Below are 21,536 nucleotides of genomic sequence, written 5' to 3'. Positions count from 1 at the left end.
TTTTTTTTAAAGTCTGAGTTTGGAATGGGAGCCAAAGAGAGCCCAGTACCCCCCCCCCTTGTATTTGCTCTCATCAAGGCTATCAAATACCTGTTGTACTCTCTCAACTCCTAGTGTTCAACCTCCCTACCCGGAACAGGACTTCATGGATGCATCCACGCTCAAAACACTGGCATCTCATTGATTATATCATAGTAAGAAAGAGGGACAGACAAGATGTACGTGTCACTAAGTCTATGTGTGGCGCAGAGTGTTGGACAGATCACCGCCTTGTCGTCTCCAAATTCAATCTCCATGTTCAGCCCAAGAGACGACCACAAGGCATGAAAGCGCCAAAGCGTCTGGACATCAACAAACTGAAAATCGACAACTTCAAACAGTCCTTTTCCGACACCCTGGAACAACGCTTACAGTCCACTTCATTGGAAGGCCAGGATGTCGAGAATGCATGGGCTGCACTTCGTGACACATTGCATAACACAGCCATGGAGTGTCTTGGGCCATGCACCAGGAAACACAAGGACTGGTTTGATGAAAACTGTACTGAGATCAAGCAGTTGCTAGAGGAAAAGCGTCGGGTCTATAAGTCTTATCTTGATGACCCAACGTCATTAGCTAAGAAAGATACACTGAGGAGTGTGCGGAGCAATCTTCAGGCAAAGTTGCGCCAAATGCAGGATTCCTGGTTGAGTAGCAGAGCGGATGAGATCCAGGGCTTTGCAGACAGAAATGACATGAAAAACTTCTATGATGGCCTGAAGGAAGTCTATGGTCCCTCTACCGCAGGATCATCGTCTCCCCTTCTCAGTGCTGATGGGTCTACTATAATCACAGACAAAGAGAAAATTCTAGAAAGATGGGCAGAGCACTTCAACGGTGTACTGAACATGCCTTCAGTTGTAAAAAACGAAGCCATTGACAGGCTGCCTCAGGTCCCGGTCGATGAGACATTGGATGCCATACCAACCTTGGAGACTCAGAAAGCAATCCATTCATTATCTAGTGGCAAAGCTCCGGGTTTGGACTCCATTCCAGCTGAAATCTTCAAAGAAGGTGGTATGGCCCTGTCTAAGAAACTCCACCAGTTGTTTCAACAAATTTGGCAACATGAGACAGTGCCTCAGGACTTCAAAGATGCCTCCATCATACATCTATACAAACGCAAAGGAAATCGCCAAGCTTGTGACAATCATCGTGGAATATCTCTGTTGTCCATCGCAGGCAAGATCCTTGCTAGAGTCCTACTCAATCGCCTCACCTTACACCTTGAGCAAGGCCTCCTACCTGAAAGCCAATGTGGCTTCCGGAAAGCACGTGGCACTGTTGACATGGTGTTTGCTGCTAGACAGCTACAAGAGAAGTGTCAGGAACAGAATGCTGACCTCTACTCCACCTACGTCGATCTTACCAAGGCTTTCGACACTGTTAGCAGAGAGGGTCTTTGGAGAATCATGGCGAAGTATGGTTGCCCAAAAAAGTTCATCGCCATCGTACGACAGCTTCATGATGGCATGCTGGCAAGAGTTCAGGACAACGGCGAGACCTCTGACTCATTCCATGTCTCCAACGGAGTGAAACAAGGCTGTGTCCTTGCTCCCACCTTGTTCAGTCTCATGTTCTCAGCCATGCTGACTGATGCCTTCAGCAACACAAACATGGGCATTGGCATCAGGTACAGGACTGATGGCTCTGTCTTCAACCTTAGGAGGCTTAAAGCAAAAACCAAAGTCTCAACTGACACTATCAATGACTTCCTGTTTGCTGATGATTGTGCCCTCAATGCTTCCACAGAGGTTGACATGCAACATAGTGTTGACAAGTTCTCTGAGGCCTGCAACAACTTCGGCCTTATCATCAGCACAAAGAAGACTGAAGTATTACATCAACCAGCTCCAGGAAAGCCTTACGTTGAACCCAACATCACAATAAGCGGACAACGTCTAAATGTGGTGGACAAGTTCACATACCTCGGCAGCACACTCTCAAGAAACGTTGTCATTGACGATGAAGTCAATGTCAGACTTGCTAAGGCAAGCGCTGCCTTCGGCAGACTTTACAAGAACGTTTGGAACAGGAGAGGAATCTCAGCAACAACCAAGATCAAGGTGTACAGGGCCATGGTTCTTACCACATTGTTGTACGGCTGTGAAACATGGACAGTATATCGGCGCCATGCCAGGAAGTTGAACCATTTCCACACCACCTGTCTGAGAAAACTTCTAGGCATCAAGTGGCAAGACAGGATACCAGACACTGAGGTCCTCACTCGTGCCAACCTGCCCAGCATTTACACCGTCCTGATGCAGTCTCAGCTCCGGTGGGCAGGACATGTAGCTCGCATGCCGGACGAACGTCTGCCAAAGAAACTTCTGTTTGGCGAGCTCCAGGAAGGAAGACGCTTTCATGGAGGCCCAAAGAAGCGATTTAAAGACACACTAAAAGAATCACTTAAGTCTTTTAACATCAACCATGACACATGGGAACAGAAAGCCCAAGACAGAGGAGCATGGCGAACAGCTGTACATAAGGGTGCTGTAACATGTGAGGCCAATAGGACCATAGTGGCCGTAGCCCGCAGGCAGGCCAGGAAGGCAAGGACTGCCAACCCTGTAGCAGCAGCCAATATTCCCTGTCCACACTGCCAGAGACTATTTAGGGCACAGATTGGCCTGACTAGCCATCTGCGGACCCATCAAGCTAATGATCAAACCCCAGGATGATTTGATGGTCCTCGTCGCACCGACGGACAAACAAGTACCTGTTGTACTAGTATTATACCCATGGATACCCGACATACAGAATCAATCAATCAGTAGCACCATCATATTCCAGTCATATAGAAGTAATCTTCAGTGCCATTTCATCACAACACAGTTTGGTAGCAATAACATCATCATCACATATCTTTCACGCAATATAAATTGGTGGATTAAGTAAATCACGAATATCAAGATTAGAAAGTAATATTTCAAATTAAAATGTTTATCAATTAATAAATTTTTGAATACAAGATAAAAATATTTTTCTCACCAAAGCATCAAATTACATCAGCAAAATGCCTATAATGAGTGCAACAGAAATTGCAAGGATATTACAAGAGAGGGGATGTATTTTGTTGGTAAAATCTAGAGAAAAAAAATATGAACAAAATAAGTATGTATATTCACTTACATAGTTATTGATAAGCCTTACATAGTCAATATAAGGGGGGCATCAAGGATGCCATTAATAAAAAGATTATCGATATACCTCTCTCTCAAAGTCAGTTACTAAAATATCAAATTATTTTTTCAGCATTTGCTGACAAGAAATAGCATGCTAATCTAATCGGTGACACTTCAGAAAAAAGGGGAACACATTTCTCTAAAGAGTGCCTTCCCAAATCTGCACATTGGTAAATCAGTAACAAAGTTGCTTATTGTCTATTGTTGTGAAGTGCTGCTAGAGCTGTGTTCTATTTCCAACAAATTATTTTATTTGCAGAGCTAATCTAGTTCATTATACGGGACATCGACAATACAGTGTTACAAAAACAAAGAGATTAAAAAAGTGCAACTTTTCACTTCCCCCAGAAAATGAATTCAACAGCTTAATATTAGTCCAGCAATACATACAGGTTCTTGTTTCATAAGGACTTCAATTATGGTAATTGGCCCCAAATGTAACTAGCAACTAGCATGGGAACCCCAATGTTGATCTGTTGCTTTAATGTTTCCATGGTAATTACCAGAATGGCAAAGCTAGAATAGTGGTTGGTCTTAATGAATTGGGGTCCAGGACTGAGAGTGATTTCTTCGCCCTCTGTTCTGTCACCTTGTTTTTATTATGCACATTTTTTCAATGAAAATCCATTATTTCTTATCACCTTTTATGTGTCTGTAGGCATGTATGTTACATAGCCCAGACCTCAGTAAAGGCCCATTCTGCATTGTTTAGATTACCGAATACAACCTATCCCTTTCAAACTACTAATATTATTCAAAGTGCTTTCGCTACTATAAGTACTACATGTAGATGATTAGAACATTAATAAACATGATAAAGGGGGGGGGGGGATAAGTGTGCCCTTTCGAAAAATATTTTAATCTTGTGTGAAACCTATGGACCTAAATATCTATACTCCAATTAATCTTTTTTTTCAACAGATGTGTAGTTTAAGCAACATTCAATATGTATCGACACATTTATTTAAATTCATTCAATGTTTAAATCTGTAATTGCAATGAAGCAACTGCTTGTTATGAATCTGGCCTTCAATTTTCTTCTTGATCTGCCCTGGTGATACTCAAACAGCCTGTGAAACCTGCATAGTAAACAAAAAGAAAAGGGAACAAAATGAGCTGCTGATATAAATTACTCTTACTCATGTAGTCCAGTTTATTTAGAAGTTTTAAGCCCTTACTCTTCCATGCAATATCATTTTAAAAATGCACATGTAGTAACTTATGTTGCGAGATAAAAATCATAGATCACTATTATAGATCATTATTCATATAACTTATTTTTATTAAGTGTGAAAACCCATTCAAATATATATCGAAAGATTAATCTCAATATTTTGTCCTTTTTTATTTCTGTCTTCAGAATAACTGAGTTTGAAAGTGATTTTATGTATGATTAATATATATAGCTAAGATACATGGACAATAAGTATGCATTGATGATAATGGAAATACTGGTGAATCTGAATCCAAAGAGTATTGTCTCATCATGGAGCTTTACTTTATGGGATATAACATGATTCAGAAAAATAGGTTTTTTATATTTTTATGAAAACAAGCATACCTGGCAAGCTTTTAGATCAGATATCCTGTTACACATCAGATTGAACCTCTTGGTGATGTACAAATGGTATTTGACTTTGTACTTCTGAATAGGCTGGGACTGCTAAGAACTGGATCCCATTGGATCTGCAATTCAATATACATACAATACTTTACAGTTAAAAATTTCAAAAATGATAAACAAAATTCCTCTCTAAAAACAATTTTTTCAGAGTTTCCAGCTTTCACAATTCCCAACTAGAAAAAAGCAGGTCTTGACCAAGAACTAAATGGTTCAAGCATACGTGGCCTACTCTAGTGAGGTCTTTTGTCAATCTTCAATATATATATACACAACAAAAAAAGTAAGTCCCCCTAAATCAAATTGCTGTAACTTTTGAACGGAATTATTTTGAGATATTATATTTCGTAGGTGGATTTCTACACTCATTAGGCAACTCCTGGGGAAATATCAAATTGATCGGTTGAGTCATGCATGAATAATCAAAGATTGAATTAAAAATGACTATTTTTGAAAGTCACAAGAGTCGTGTTTCAGATTGTGCAAATACAATGTTGGACAAAAGTTGTTTTTTAGGTGAATTTTATTGTGTTATACTGGTTTACTATCCATCATATAGCCACTCCACACACAATTTTGATATTGTATGTTCATGGTTGAGTGAGCACAATGTATTGCAGGGGCCGCGGAAGCAGGGTGAGGGGGTTCAGACCCCCACTTTTTTCAAAAAGCATGTACAAAAATGACCATACGATTGTGATTTTTGCATGGTCAGCCCCCACCCTCCCACTTTTGGCTCAGCTACCTCCCACCTCCCCCCCCCCCCCACTTTGAAAACCGTTCCACGGCCCCTGTATTGTGACGTATCATCATAGGGGGTTATGGTAGTATCCTTTACAACTTGCTATAGATCATGTTAAAATTTGAAAATGTTGGTGGCTCCCCCGATTATAGGCCCCTCCCCCATTTAGCATTCTGGGTCCACCACTAATTTGCCCATAAATTAAACTGATCATGAAAAATTGTTACGAAAAGAATACATTTATGCCGTATAAAGAGTATTCATTCCTAAGTTTTCGAATGTGCTCGCTCAACCATGAAAATGTTTTAAGTTCGAAAAGTGTGTGGTGATAGAAATGATGGATGATAAAACAAAAACATTTGAAACCGAATTTGCCCTCAATATGCACTTTATGTCCCTTTAAAATGAGTCTGTGACATTGAAAATACCAATTTTCCCACTTTGATGCGTGCTCACTCATCCATGAATAAACATATCGATTTCATTTTTGCACAGAATTCCGCCCATAGGTTAATAAACATTACTGCCAAATGACATTGCTAAAGACAGCCTTGAAAAAAAGTTCCACCATATTGAATGAGGGTTTACTTATTCTTAAACATATGCACTCATAATGTACACAAGTCTATGAGAGAAGAAGTCAAAATTTTCACAAATATGAAATGAGGGTTTGTTTAATGGACGGTTTTTGCTTCTTCTGCCAACAGTTTTTTCATGAAACTTCGCACATGGCTTCAGAGTAACACTATCCAAAAGGCGCGCACACCAAAATAACCATTCAACACGGCAGAGAGTGGGGCCAAGGCTTTGAACTTTCTTCTCATTTGCATAATTTTCGAATATTATGTGCTCACTGATGCATTAAACATCGGGATTTTCATAAAAATCAAATCAAATGAACTATGCAAGGAGGTTTTTAACAGATATCCATAGTTACGAATTGCATTTTTTCCAATAACGTAAAAAAGAGAGCATCACATTCCACATGTTCATTCAAGCGTGAATGTTTAATTAAACGCCTTTGAATCATTGAAGCATGTTAAATAGTCGTGAACATAACGAAAAAGTTGAGAAAAGATCATTTTCAGTTACCAAAATGAAACAATACTTGTCTATGATATTTGAAAATCGTATTTTTTGTTTTTAATAAATGTTCATTGAACCGTAAAACGGTGAATATTGTTGAAGATACTCTTCCCAAAAATAAATGTCATCATATTCTTTCATTCTTAGTGATATAAATGTGTAAAAATATTGCAAATTCGGACTTGTGTTTATTCAACCATGAAATTTAGCAAAAAAAGTTGTATCGTACTTTAGAAAGTACCTTTTACAAGCCTTCTGACTATTTTTCATGATGAGAATGTGGAATTAGTTCCAGTAAAATGGAATCAAAGTCATGATATTTGGCTTGTGACTTTTGAAAAGTGACATTTTTGCCTTCTGACGGTGCTCACTGAAGCATGACGTAAAATACGTCCATAACATTTACTCAGAGGGTAGCCTATAAAATTACATACACGCTCATGTAAAAATATATCAATAATTCGAATTGGTTCAGAAATTATTGATGTTTGTTCAAGGGGGGACTTACTGTTTTTGTTGTGTATATATACACCAAGCCAGCTTTGACAGATGTAGGATAATTATCATTTGTGTGATAATATGGCTCTCGCTCATTCATCAGTGCGAGTCAATCATTAAATTTTTTGCACTCGTCAATAAACATGTCTGATTTGAATCTCTACGTTAAGTGAGTTCCTCTTTAATTTTAAGTTTGATTTTTATTTTAAAAAAGGGTTAGCTCACTTGCTTGCAGGTTTAAATGACCCTTTGCCCTTTCACCACAAATAACATCAAGTGAGGACAGTAAAGATAAATCAATCGGATCAGCCGCTCTCTCTGCTTAGCCTTATACTTAAACAATTCAAAATAGGGCACTATAAATTTTCTCAACCCTTCCAAAAAACAATTGAGCAGTTTGAACCCTGACATAGAAATGTTGCCCCCCCCCCCCCCAAAAAAAAAGAATCATTAAACTCCTTTGCTAGGCTAATTATATTTTAGTCCAACGGTCCAGCCAGGAACTAAAATAAAATTAAAGTTAACTTAAAAAATCTTTGTAGAAAAAAAGTCAAACCAGACAGATCTAGAATTTTTTTTTAATCTATAATACGATAGACCTATCCTAGGGCCTTACTTTTATTAAAAAAAAACGTTAACATCTGTCTCAAATCATTCCATGAGTGACCATGGGCATGGCAAAATCTACCAATATCATTCCAAGCAGATTCATCATTCAGTTCATTTAGATTTAATTTCATTTCATTTTAAATGCAGATAATTATATTGAAATAGCGGTGTCGAAAAATCAGTACTCGGCCCATGGCCTATAACTTCAAATTTCAACTCGAGCTTCTTTGACAATTAATTTCCAACACCTAATGACCTAGCCTACATCGGCAATTTTGCAGCCGGCTGGGAACGGTGATATCAAAGTCCGCATCCCGCTCTGGCTATATATTTGGCTTAATTTTGATGCAGCTTTGCCGTTAAACAAGTCCACATCTAACCCTGATATTTGACAATAAGAACTGAAATACAGATTTAATAAGGGCGGACATGAAGCATCCCAATTAACCAACTTAGTTCTACGAAAAACTATATTATTTTCTGACAAAATATGTCAGTCAGATTTCAGACTTATTTGGGATCAGGACAGGAAAAAGAAATGGAAATATGGACATTGTGGTTCGCGTTGTAAACTGCACATAAAGCCATGCATGCGACGCCGAACCCCAGCAAACACATTACAATTTCAACTAAGATCAAAGTAAGGAATTGAACTTAACTTACTTTTATTCCTATGGAATGTCATTAGATTGATATCAATGTTTCCTCCAAGATTTTCTGCTCCATTGAAGTTCACTCAGAAATCATGATTTCGAACACCAATTCTAAAAACAGATAATTAGACTTGCTATTGTATTTCAAAAAGTTGAATTTCGCAGAATCAAAAAGAACGACACTTCGCACAGATATCGTAGGGAATTGTGGGACGGAAAAAAATGTTTAATGCATGACGCATGAATAAAACATTAGCATTTTATCCAATCATACAAGTGCATTATGCGTATTTTGACGTCATTACTCATGAATTAAACATTGACCTTCCAAAATCAACCTTCAAATTGGACAAATGGCAGCCATGTTTGTTATGTACAAAACCTATGGAAAATCAAAAACGCGCGAAAAGAGTTGCCTCTCTAGCTCCCTTCGGGAGCTTACGTATACGTAAGATCGTATCTCTGTGCGCCATAAACACTTAACCTTATTGGCGGCACGAAGAGCCAAAGCCGCTTAGCATTGGCGCGAACTGGCACCAACTGGTGCCGGCCAAGTGGACTCCTTGAATCTCTCACCATTGATGAAATATGTTGTTTGTTATTTAAAAAAGAAGAGTGTCGCTAAGGCGAGCACATAATACACCCGCCTGTAACATGGAAAATGGAGTTATTGCCTTTGGTCAAGCAAGAAAAGTGAAAGGTGGCGACTTCACCTTTGGATGTCTGACCTCAAAATCAATAGAATTGCTGGTATCTGCGCTAGTATCATACACACCAAAATATATGAGCCTGTAGGTTAAGTTAAACTAAAGTTATCGCATTAACAAGTACTTCAGAATGGCAAGGTAAAAAAAAAACATGTTACTTTGATTTTGACATTTTGACCTCAAAATCAAAAGGCTTTCTGGGATTCATACACACCAAATTATGAGCCTAGGTTAAGTCAAAATAAAGTTATCGCGTTTACAAGGACTTCAGAAGGGTACATTGAAAATGAGTCACTGTGACCTTGACCTTTGTCCTTTTAACCTCAGCATCGTGTCGCTTCATTGCTATCGTACACATCAATTTAAATGAGCCTACACAGCAAAAACTGTGGTGTTAATACAGGACCACACCAATTATATTACACCGGTGATAAATTGGTGGTGTTAGTTTTACACCTATAGGTGTTAATACAACACCTATGGTTGTTACATGTACACTCTTTGGTGTTATGTTCAATCTCTGGGGTGTTATTTTAACACCTCAGGGTGTGGTCCTCTATTAACAACAATTGGTGTTAGTTTTAACACCACAGTTTTTACAGTGTAGGTTAAGTTGAACTGAAGTTATAATTACCTGTGGGATGTTGACTGCCTCGAATAAGTCCACAATTTGAAATAGATAGTCGTTAGGTATTCCTATGCTTTTGCATCCGCTCAAAAAGTTCCCAATATTTTCCATCTGCAAAGGAAAATGAGTTGTCATATTTCATAGTGTATATTATTAGAGGTGTTTTGTTTAATTCTGGGGGCAGCACTGTATCACATGGGATATAATTTGCCACAAACATCTATCGTTCTTCCTACATTTAAGGATTAATTTTAAATAAATCCATTTTCATTTTGCAAATTTTGAAAGTTGCGAATACTTTGTGGAATGAAACTCATAACTGTCACATTCTAGTAACAACAACAACAAAAGCCTTGTTATTGTGGACGGTATCATCGGTATGAATTTAAAGCTAAATAATAATTTTCTGAAGGGTTAACATGATATAATTATGAACAAGCATCGAGGATATGAATGTGACTTCGCCTTTTGGAGAAAGACACTCTAAAAGCAAACAAATTAGGAGTACAAGATGTCCGCCGAAAATCGAGATGCTCCCAAAATTTCAAGGAATGATATAACTGGATTAATATTTATTTTTTGTTTTTTTAAGTCCATGGCCCCGTTCATTACGATTTTTATAACAAATCCACAAATCCAATAAAAAGTTACTGACAGCCAATCATACTGAAGGATTTCAGTAGCTGTTAACTGTTGTTGCAAATTTATCATTTTATTATATGAAATATGAAATATTGTTATTTTCTCGTCATTGTCATGTGAAATGAATTTTCATTCCTCCCTGAACACGTGGAATTCCATTATTTTAACATTTTGTGCTTCAGGCAAGGAGGTCCTAATCGTCAATTTCGTAGAAATTGAAATATTGTATAATTCAAACAATAAAAAAACAAAAGAAATAGTGAGTGACATCATCGACTCTCTCATTTGGATGTAACTGGCTCGTTCATATAACTATTTTGTTGAAAATAAGCGAAACTTTGAAATGTCATAACTTTCTTATTTTACATCCGATTTTGATGAAATTTTCAGCATTGTGTTTGTCTGATTTTTCTCTATTGATTCAAATCAATTTTTTCTGAGGTGGACTTGACCTTTAAGTGCGATCCACATCCACCTCACAATTTTCCTACAAATTGCTTGAAATGTAGAGCGAAATTGACCCTTTTATTCAGGTCGAGGTATTAACTATTTTAAGCTCGCGTTTTGATTTTCATGATAAAAGATGTATTAAGAATGCCTAGATTCCAATGTTGTAGTGCCTTGATGCTCGGCCTTGGCCTTAAGGCCTATTTTTTCAAAGCCTTGGCCTTGAACATTCAAGCCTTGGCCTTGAGAGGGCCTTGGCCTTGATGATTCTGAGCCTTGAAATTTCAAGGCATTTTCAAGGCATTTTGTATTTTGTACTTTCATTTGTTTTATACAAGTAATTATAAATGTTTCAATTGTTCTGTACATCTGACACTTAATACTACCAGTCAGCAGTAGCAGCAGCAGTAAGTGTTTGCCATCAATTGCAATTATCATCACATAATTATGTAACAAAGAGAAGTGATGAAAATTAATATTATTTATTGGTAATATGATGTAATCATGACTAATAAGGATAATGACAATATCAATAATAATGATAATAATTATGTTTAGGATTATAGTCAGTGGCGTAACTAAAGGGGGGGGGCATGGGGGCACGTCCCCCCAATCGGCTGACTAAAAAAAGGAGGAAAAGGGGGAGAAAGGAAGAGAAACGTAGTGGGAAAGAAGACATTAATGCTCATTGTAATGTTATAAACATTTTTTTCATATAAATGAAACATAATTTGCTCAGGGCATATTGTCTTCATTGTTCCTGGTGCTCCCATTGTCTGTTTACCGAGATATATAATCCTGTTATACTAAAACCTCCCGTTTTCAAGTCAATTTACACCAAACTACCAAATATATTTCCTCGCACTTCGAGTTATTCTTTTACATGTACAATAGTATGCTTCTTTTTCATGAATACTTTAAGTGATTGTCCCATTTTCAGGTCTTAATATAAAACGTTTCCTGTCCGTGCTTACGTTCGCAGTAGTGGATTGGTGAAAGATGTCTGCTCTCCATCAATTCCTAGAATGAATCCTTAAAATGTCCCTTTGTCTGTTTTCTGATCTGAATATCAAAAATGTTCAGCTTGCGCTTCGCGCTCGCATCATTTGGTTAGTGAACTACGTAAGGTCTTCTTGAATTCCTACAAACAAGCCTTAAAATGCCCCTCTTCAGGTCTGAATTTCCTAAATTTTCAGCTCGCGCTTCGCGCTCGCTAGATTTGATTAGTGAGATGGGTATGTTAATCATGATTACAAGTGCTTTATGTGCATGTTTAGATGTAAGTCTAACAAAATCAGCAAGCGCTTATTGGCACTCCCATTAGATGACTATGGTGAGATGTGTAGAATCTTAATAGATAAAAGATTCCTAAAATATAGTCCTTAAAATCTTACTGTTTGGTGTCAATATTTACAAAAATTTAAGTTCGCGCTTCGCGCTCGCATTATTTAGCGAGACAGGTAGTATCATGATTACAAAAGATTGATTGTGATTTCCCTTTTTAGGTTTGAATATCAAAAATTTTAAGCTCGCGCTTCGTGCTCGCATTATTTGACTAGTGAGATACATGTCCGTTTATTGGCACTGTCCTTATAAAAAATATCTCTATTAGGTCAGTATACCTGGCAACTGGGCGCGCTTCGCGCGCTCACTAGGCAATTCCAAGTTTTTGCTGGTGCCCCCCAATGCCGTGACCAACGGTACGCCACTGATTATAGTGATTTTATGACAGGAATAATTCTGACAGATCTGACTGCAATTTTGACAACAATTTTCATACTTTAAAAATAGCTTACTCTAAAGAATGATAACAAGGTTGATTTCTATTCCATTAGGTTTTCCTTGTATTATTTTCTTTGACCAACAAGAATGTTATAAGTCTTAATGATATTCTGAAAAGATTCGGTAAACTTGAACACAAACTTCAATTTCGTCATTTCCAAATGGGCTATGGCATCAATGGCATGATGAGCCAAAAATTTTGAGGGGCCAAGCATGGCATACAGAGCAAAATTTTAGGTTTCAAAATCAACAAATTTTGGATTGTGCTTGCATAAATTATTGTTAAGTAAGGTTCGCATTCAATTTACACACAAAAAAAATGCTTAGTATGTCTAGTTTTTAGGTCGGAATATTACAAATTTTTGAGCTCGCGCTTTGCGCTCGCATTATTTGATTGGTGAGTTAGGTATCCTGTTTATGAGTCACTAAATGCAGTCCAGAGCAGCTTCCTTTTCTGGTCAGTAAAAATTTCAGCTTGTGTTTTGTGCTCGCGTTAATTTGTTTAGTAAGATGCACACCTTTTTGGTGATTACAAAAACAGCTCGAAATATTTAAATTTCATTTCTTATTACATCTTATTACAACATCTCGCAAGGATGCCCTTTTAACAGTGATTAGCACCATAATTGACCCAAAATCGAGTTTTACAACTTCAAAATTGATTTTTTTTTCAGAACCACTTGCTCGCTATGCTTTCTATAGCGGGAAATTAAAGCCTTAATCAAAATATCTGTCTTATCAATTCGAAATCACTTAAAAAAGCTTTGCTGAACTGCACTAAAATTCTCATTTTGACTTATACTGTAAGTGCATTTTTGGCTTTGACCTCCCCCCCCCCCAAAAAAAAAAAAAAAACATTCTGCCTCCCCTGTCCCAGGTAGAGGAGAAAGACATATGTTGAGAATGGGCATGCCAGGATCAGATCACCTTGGTAATAATAATTATTGCAATGTGAATCGCCTAGAACAATAATTAAATGTACAAAGGTAACTACATATTTATTTTAATTTTATGTCTAAATCTACATGATCTATCATGAAATTATTTTCGTTTTAAATGTACAAGGGTCAAAAAAAATTTGCTCGCTCACACCTTTTATACATTTGGTCCTGTGTGTCATGTATGCCGCCTAAGCATTGTTGTCTAATTTTTTTCCATATATTGCACAATTGAAATGCCTTGGCCTTGAGGTTTTCAGGCCTTGGCCTTGGCCTTGGGTTTCCATGCCTTGGCCTCAGCCTTGGTTATTGAAGCCTTGGCCTTGGGTATTAAAGCCTTGGCCTTGGAGGTTTGAGCCTTGACTACAACACTGCTAGATTCTATGATTAAATCTGAAACACGTGCGCGCATCTGCTCGCGCTATTAATGTAGGAAGATTTCCTATTACTCATGCTTTACAAAACATGAATATAGTGTCCCGTTTTGGGGCCCAAATTTTTTTTTTCCGCTCGCGCTTCGCGATCGCATCAATTGTTAAGTTATATATCTTTTTTTCTGTTTAAGTTACAAAAAGTGCTTAAAATTTCTATTCTTTTCTGTAAAAGTGTAAAAAAAAATCAGCTCGCGCCTGGCGCTCGCATTATTTGATGGTTGAAATACGTATCGTCTTCATGGCTAACTGCAAGCAGTAGGTAGGCATACCTTTTCGATCAGTTCAAAACGTGTATCAAGAATTTCTGCTCGCGCATCGCGTTCGTAGTAATAATTTAGTTGCATACACATCTTTTTCAAAATATCAAACATTGCCTAGAATGTTCAGATTTTTGGAAAAAATACATAAAATTTCAACAACAAAAAAATTGCTCGCGCTTTGCGCTCGCATTATATAAATCAGGATTATAATATTATATATTTATATTGATTTATAAGAATAAAGCTAAGAAGTAACTATTAAGACAGACCCTTCAAAGAAACAAACAAAAATCATGTTCGAGCGGCCGATCAGGGAAAATATGACTGAAAACAAAATTCCGCCCCCCCCCCCCTATTGGCGAAGGCTGGATCCGCCCTAGAGCGGTGTAGTGGTTTAGTCACTTGACTCTTATCTAAGGGTCAAGAGTTCGAATACCACTGGTGCTATTTTCTTTGGTAGGGAACTTAAGAAGGTCAAGTCCACCCCAGAAAAATGTTGATTTGAATGAGTATATAGAAAAAAGGCCAACAAGAATAACGCTGAAAATTTCATCAAAATCGGATGTAAAATAAATGACATTTAAAGTTTCGCTTAGTTTTCAATAAATATTCATATAGTCCAGTAGATATTTTTCATACCTGGAAAAGTTGTTAAGTACAAGGTTTTTTTTGTTGATTTGCGTTCTAGATGGGTATTGAAGTAAATTCAGCTTGGTTGCCACTTTGGCAACCTTGAGCATTTTTTTAATTAGCCTAATTAGCATAATCATCTAATTAGCATATTACGATATGTAATATGCGACTTCTCTTAAACCAGAAAGATTAAAAACATAAATAATGTCATTTTACTAAGAGGTCCTGTGACGAGGAATCGATTTATAGCAATAGTTCAAATATTTAAGTAATGCAATTATCGTAATCAGCCTAATTAGCATAATGAGCTAATTAGCATAAGTGTAATATGTACGTATTTGTGGATGTCTATCAAAAAAATTCCCAATATGTAGATAATGCATCTGTTTAAGGGTTTTCTATAGCGAGGAATTCATTTATGACATTATTTTTCAATTTTAACCAATGTAATTGCTGTAATTAACATAATTAGTATAATGCACTAATTAAGACATATACATGTACATGTGTAATACATATAGAAATATATATTTCTTTGTCATTTCATATCAAGAATGTCCGAAAACATGGTTAATACAGCTACCCTATGCTTGTTTTCTATGGCGAGGAATTCATTTATGACATTATTTTTCCCTTCTTACCAATGTAATTGTCGTAATTAGCATAATTAGCATAATGCGCTAATTAACATATTACATACATGTATATGTGCAATACATACATTCCTTTGTCATTTTATATCGAAAATGCCCGAATACATAAATAAAACAGCTATCCCATGGTTTTCTATGACGAGGAATTAATTTCTGACATTATTTTTTCCCCTTTTTACCAATGTAATTGTCGTAATTAGTATAATTAGCATAATGCGCTAATTACCATAATACCATATATGTGCAATATATACATTCCTTTGTCATTTTATATCGAAAATGCCAAATACATAAATAAAACAGCTATCCCATGGATTTCTATGACAAGGAATTAATTTCTGACATTATTTTTTCCCCTTTTTGGCATTGTAATTGTCATAATTAGTATAATTAGCATAATGCGCTAATTAACATATATGTGCAATACATATATTCATTTGTTATTTTATATCGAAAATGCCCGAATACATGAATAATACAGCTATCCCATGGTCTTCTATGATGAGGAATTGATTTCTGACATTATTTTTTCCCCTTTTTACCAATGTAATTGTCGTAATTAGTATAATTAGCATAATCCGCTAATTATCATATATGTGCAATATATATATTCCTTTGTCATTTTATACTGAGTGAGAATTCCCGAAAACATAAATAATACAGGCATACAGCTATCCTATAGTTTTTCGATGATGAGGAATTCTTTTGTGACATTATCTTTTTCCTTTAAACAATGTTATTGTTATAATTAGCTTAATTAGCATAATTCGCTAATTAATATATATTTGCAATAAATAGGTTTCTGTGTCAAAGTACTGTCTACATCGGCCTGAAAACATATATAATACAGCTCTTCTAATGTTTTCTATGTTGATGAATTCATTTATGACAGTAATTTTCTATTTTAACCAATGTCAATGCCTTAATTAGAATTACTGGCCCAATGCACTAATTAACATCTATGTGCAATATATCAAGTATATATTCCTATGACCAGTGTGTTGGCTCAATTGGTAGAGCATCCGTCTCACAACCGGGAGGTCGGGGGTTCAAACCCCGGCCGCATCAGACCAAAAGACGTTAAAAGATGGGAGTTGCTGCTACCCTGTTTGCAGGGGCGGAAATCTCTCCCAAAAGGTAGGGGGGACACAGGAGCGGATCCAGCCTTCGTCAATATGAGTGGTGAATTTGTTTCAGCCATATTTTCCCCGATCTGCAGCTCGAAGATGATTTTTGTTTGTTTCTTGGAAGGGGTAGTCCTCATTAGTCACTTCTTATAGCTTTATTCTTATAAAGTAATATATGATATCATAATCCTTCTTTATATGATGCGAGCGCAAAGCGCGAGCTAATTTTTTTAAAGGATTTTATGTATTTTCCCTCAATTTTGAACTGATTCTGGGCAATGTTTGTTATCCTGAAAAAGATGTGTATGCAACCTAATAATTACTACGAACGCAAAGCGCGAGCAGAAATGAACTGATGGAAAAGAAACCTGTTAAAGTAGCATTTAACAATCAAATAATGCAAGCGCGAAGCGCGAGCTGAATTTTTTTACATTTTCACCTAAAGAATGGAAATTCTAAGCACTTTTTGTAACTTAAGCAGAATAGGTATATAAGTAAACAATTAATGCGAGCGTGAAGCGCGAGCGGAAATTTTTGAGATTTAGTCCTATAATATTTACTGTACGAGACACTCAACATATTCATGTTTTGTAAATCCTGAATAGGAAGAGTATCTATATTGCGAGCGCAAAGCGCGAGCAGAATTTTTTTATATACGTTTGGAACTGGTACCTGTTGAAAAGGTACCTGTTAAGGACTGCTTGCACTTAGCCATGAAGGCGTTACATATTTCAACAATCAAAAAATGCGAGCCGAAGCGCAAGGTGAAAATTTTTGAACTTTCTAAAGAAAGAATGGAAAATTTTAATCAGTTTTTGTAATCGTGAACAGGATAGCTATATAATTTAACGATTGATGCGAGCGCGAAGCTCGAGCAGAAAAAAAATCGAGATTTAGACCTAAAAATGGGCCACTCTGTTCATGTTTTGTAAATCATCATAAGGATGAGTAATATGGGGTCTTCCTACATTAACAAAGCGAGTACAAAGCGTGAGCAGAAAAATTTTGATATCGTGATCTGAAACTGGATAACGATTTTAATTAGAGAACAAGTTGAGTATCTGAATAAACATGCGCGAGCGTGTTTCATATTTAGACCTAGAATCTATACTAGGCATTCTAAATACAACTTTAATCATGAAAATTTGATATTCCGATCTGAAAATTTCAGAGTCAATTTCAGCTTTATATTTCAAGCACTTTGTAGAAAAATTGTAATTGAGTTTTGACATAGGACCGGGACATCCTTACGACATGTCATTATATGAAAATGATGACTATCTCGAGATGAAACAAAAGGGACAATTTAATTATTGAATTAATATCATATTTATTAATGCCTAATGAGGGCGCAGAATCTGATATCATGGCATAAATACTGGATATTTCACTTTTGTGATTATAAATGGGATGCATCAGTTAATATATTTTTAACCATTAATGCGAGCGCAAATCGTGAGCTAATTTTTTTGATAAACTGTCATGAAAAGGGGATTTTAAGTAGTAATTGTTTATATAACTCGCCAATCAATGCGAGCGTACAGCGCGCCAGCTGATACGTCTTGACAATCAGACCTGAAAAGGGATATTTTGAAAACTTAATGGAATACACGAAAATAATAGGTACCTGATAAATCAAAATTTGCGAGCGCGCAGCGCAAGCAGCAAATGTTAACATTCAGACCATAAAACTGACATTTTTACAGAGCACTTTTTAAAAATCACTTTGTAAATTACACAAAATAATGAAAGTTTGATTTCCGAGGTGAAATATGTTATGTATATTGACTTCCAACCTTCATATTCGAACTCAATATTTAACAAGATATGTAAATCACCTAACAGGCAATGCGAGCGCGAGCGAAAATTGTATGTAGTGGCATGAAAGATTCTTTTTATTTTCCAAGTCTTCCCCTCATCTTATTTCATGCACTCTTCCTTCTCTTCTTTTCTCCTCTCTTTTCCTTCATTTTTCTTTCTTTCCTTTTTTTATTTTTTTTGCTCCACAAAGAGGGGGGGGGGGGGGCTCGGCCCCTGGATCCGCCTATGGGGGCAAGAAGCGGGAAAATTTGACAGGCAAATAAAAATGTTATCATCGCCAAAGTAAGGTCATCTCGTCCCAAAATACATGTTTTATTTCGATTTAGAATTATGTATTTCTTACCATCATAAAAGACCAAAAATAGTAGGGGGGACATTTGATATTGTGTCCCCCCTACTTTTTTGAGTTGGGGGGGACACGTCCCCCTGTCCCCCCTGGGATTTCCGCCCATGCCTGTTTGACATTCAACGATTAAAGGGATAGAGCCTTGTCGAACTGGCCCTGCTCAGCGGCTGCCGGCCGGGCCCACGATCAATTGGGCAAAGCAAATTTTCGGAGTATTTCATGTCTATTTCGTACAATGAATTATGGATTTTCATTTTTTCATTTTTTCTTTGTTAGTTTATATCGAGTGTGCCTGAAAACATGAAAAATACAGCTATCCTATGGTTAGTGGTAATTAAAATACAGGTGCAATACATATATTTCGTTGTCAATTAAGCTAATTACACGATTAACATTGTTTGAAGTGAAATACGATATCATAAATGAATTCCTCGACATAGAAAACTCTGAAATAACTGTATTATTCATGTGTTCGGGCATTTTTTAAATATAAAATGACAAAGGAATATATATATATATGCAATCAAATCGTTAATTATGTTAATTAGGGCAGTATACTGATTGCACTAATTACAAAATAACATTTGTTAAACGGGGAAAATAATGTCACAAAAGAATCATAGAAAACCATTGGATAGCTGTAATTGTTTATGTTTCCAGGCTTTCTCAATATAAAATGACAAAAGAATATATATATATATCTATATACATTTATATACATATACATATTGCACATATATGTTAATTAGTGCATTATGCTAATTAAAAAAACCACATTAAAAAGGTAAAAATAATGTCATAAGTGAATTCCTAGTCACAGGAAACCATTGGATAGGTGTACTATTCATGTTTTCGGGCATTCTTGATATAAAATGACAAAGGAATATATATTCATATGTAAAATATTGCTCATAAGATAATTAGCGCATTATGTTAATTACGCTAATTAAAACAATAACATTTGTTAAACGGGAAAAATGATTTCACAAAAGAATTCCTCATAGAATAATACCATAGGATAGCTGTATTGTTTATGTTTTCAGGCTGTTGTAGTACGGTACTTATGGACAAATAAATCTAAATGTATATGTTAATTAGTGCATTATGCTAATTACGCTAATTACAGTGATTACATCGGTTAAAATGGAAAAATAATGTCATAAATGAATTCCTCGCTATAGAAAACCATAAAAAGGTTGCATTATTTACGTATTGTGAATTTTCTGGATAGACATCCACAAATACATATATATATATATATATATATATACAGTGCATTACACTTATGCTAATTAGTTCATTATGCTAATTAGGCTGATTACGATAATTGCATAACTTAGATATTTAAAAGATTGTTATGCCTGGATTCAACGTCACAGGACCTCTTAGAAAAATGATATTATTTATGTTTTTAGTCTTTCTGGTTTAAGAGAAGTAGTATATTACATATCGTACATATGCTAATTAGATGATTATGCTAATTAGGCTAATTAAAAAAATTGCTCAAGGTTGCCAAGGTGGCAACCAAGCTGAATTTACTTCAATACCCATCTAGAACACGAATCAACAAAAAAACCTTGTACTTAACAACTTTTCCATGTCTTGTACATGGCCTATGAGACCGTCTACTGGATTAATATGAACAAGTCGGTAACATGCAAATGAGAGAGTCGATGATGTCTATCACTCGCTGTTTCTTTTGTTTTTTTAATGTTTAAAAAAGACAATCTTTCAATTTCTATAAATTTGACAACAGAGACCAACTTGACTGAACCATAATAAAAAAAAGTTATTCTGTCATGCTCAGAGAGGAATAAATCTTTCTTTCACATGACGAAGGAAAAATGAGAATAATTCAGATATTTTTTTCCTTTTTTCCATTTTCATTTCATTTATTTCATTTTCAACATATATACAATTATAACAAGTCAATATCATAAAAATTATACCAATGTCATAAAATCAACTTGAGAAGGACATGTTATAAGAAAGTTACATACAAAATAATCATGTGTAAAGGATTTGTGATTTATAATTTGTAAAAATCGAGGATCCCATTAAAAAGCAAAGCTTGTATATTATGGGCTCCTCAAAATATGTATAGCGCATATGATACATGTATACACAAAAGTCGAGTATAATTAAATTCATTATTCAGCTTGACCTGTTTGCAACGAGTATTGCAATGATATATGATAAACAACGCGCATACGCAGTATAGTAAGTTGTAAGTAAATTTTCTCAGTTGATATGGCAAAAAGCATCAAAAAACATAAAGCGCATGCGTGAGTCGCCGACAGCATGGTAGTCGGATCGCAAGGTGTGCGGTTTCGAGGCTTATGACTACCTTGCTATTCATCTCTACTCGCCACTTGCGACTGAGTGAGTAGAAATGTGACGTCACAGCTCTTGTCAGCTTGAGAGTCGCAGACCGGTCAGAGACAAGTCGCAAGGAAAATCGTAAGAATTCGACATGTCGAATACTTAGGACTGGATCGCAAGCTCAATCCAACTTCCCGCCAATCAGAAAGTAGAGTTGAACGACGCGTATATGATAAAGAACGCGCATACGCAGTAGTTAGCACACATCCTCAGTTGCTATGACAAAAAGCGCATGCGTGAGTCGCAGATCGGATCGCAAAGTGTGCGGTGTCGATGCTTATGACTACCTTGCGGTTCATCTTC

At 36.3% G+C, this 21,536-nt stretch overlaps 1 long non-coding RNA gene across 1 annotated transcript; it reads right to left on the bottom strand.

Annotated features, from left to right (window-relative positions):
* Positions 1–4,125: 4,125 nt before the first annotated feature.
* LOC121416984 lies at positions 4,126–9,973 on the bottom strand. The gene is made up of 3 exons (XR_005970285.1): positions 9,775–9,973; positions 4,786–4,910; positions 4,126–4,303 (listed from the first exon to the last, which is right to left on the bottom strand). It is a non-coding gene; the product is annotated as an uncharacterized LOC121416984 (long non-coding RNA).
* Positions 9,974–21,536: the final 11,563 nt, after the last annotated feature.

The sequence above is a fragment of the Lytechinus variegatus genome, chromosome 6, assembly GCF_018143015.1.
Source record: "Lytechinus variegatus isolate NC3 chromosome 6, Lvar_3.0, whole genome shotgun sequence".
Lineage (NCBI taxonomy): Eukaryota > Metazoa > Echinodermata > Echinoidea > Temnopleuroida > Toxopneustidae > Lytechinus > Lytechinus variegatus.
The sequence above is the reverse complement of the archived record's forward strand: the minus strand, read 5'-3'. Positions and strand labels throughout refer to the sequence as shown.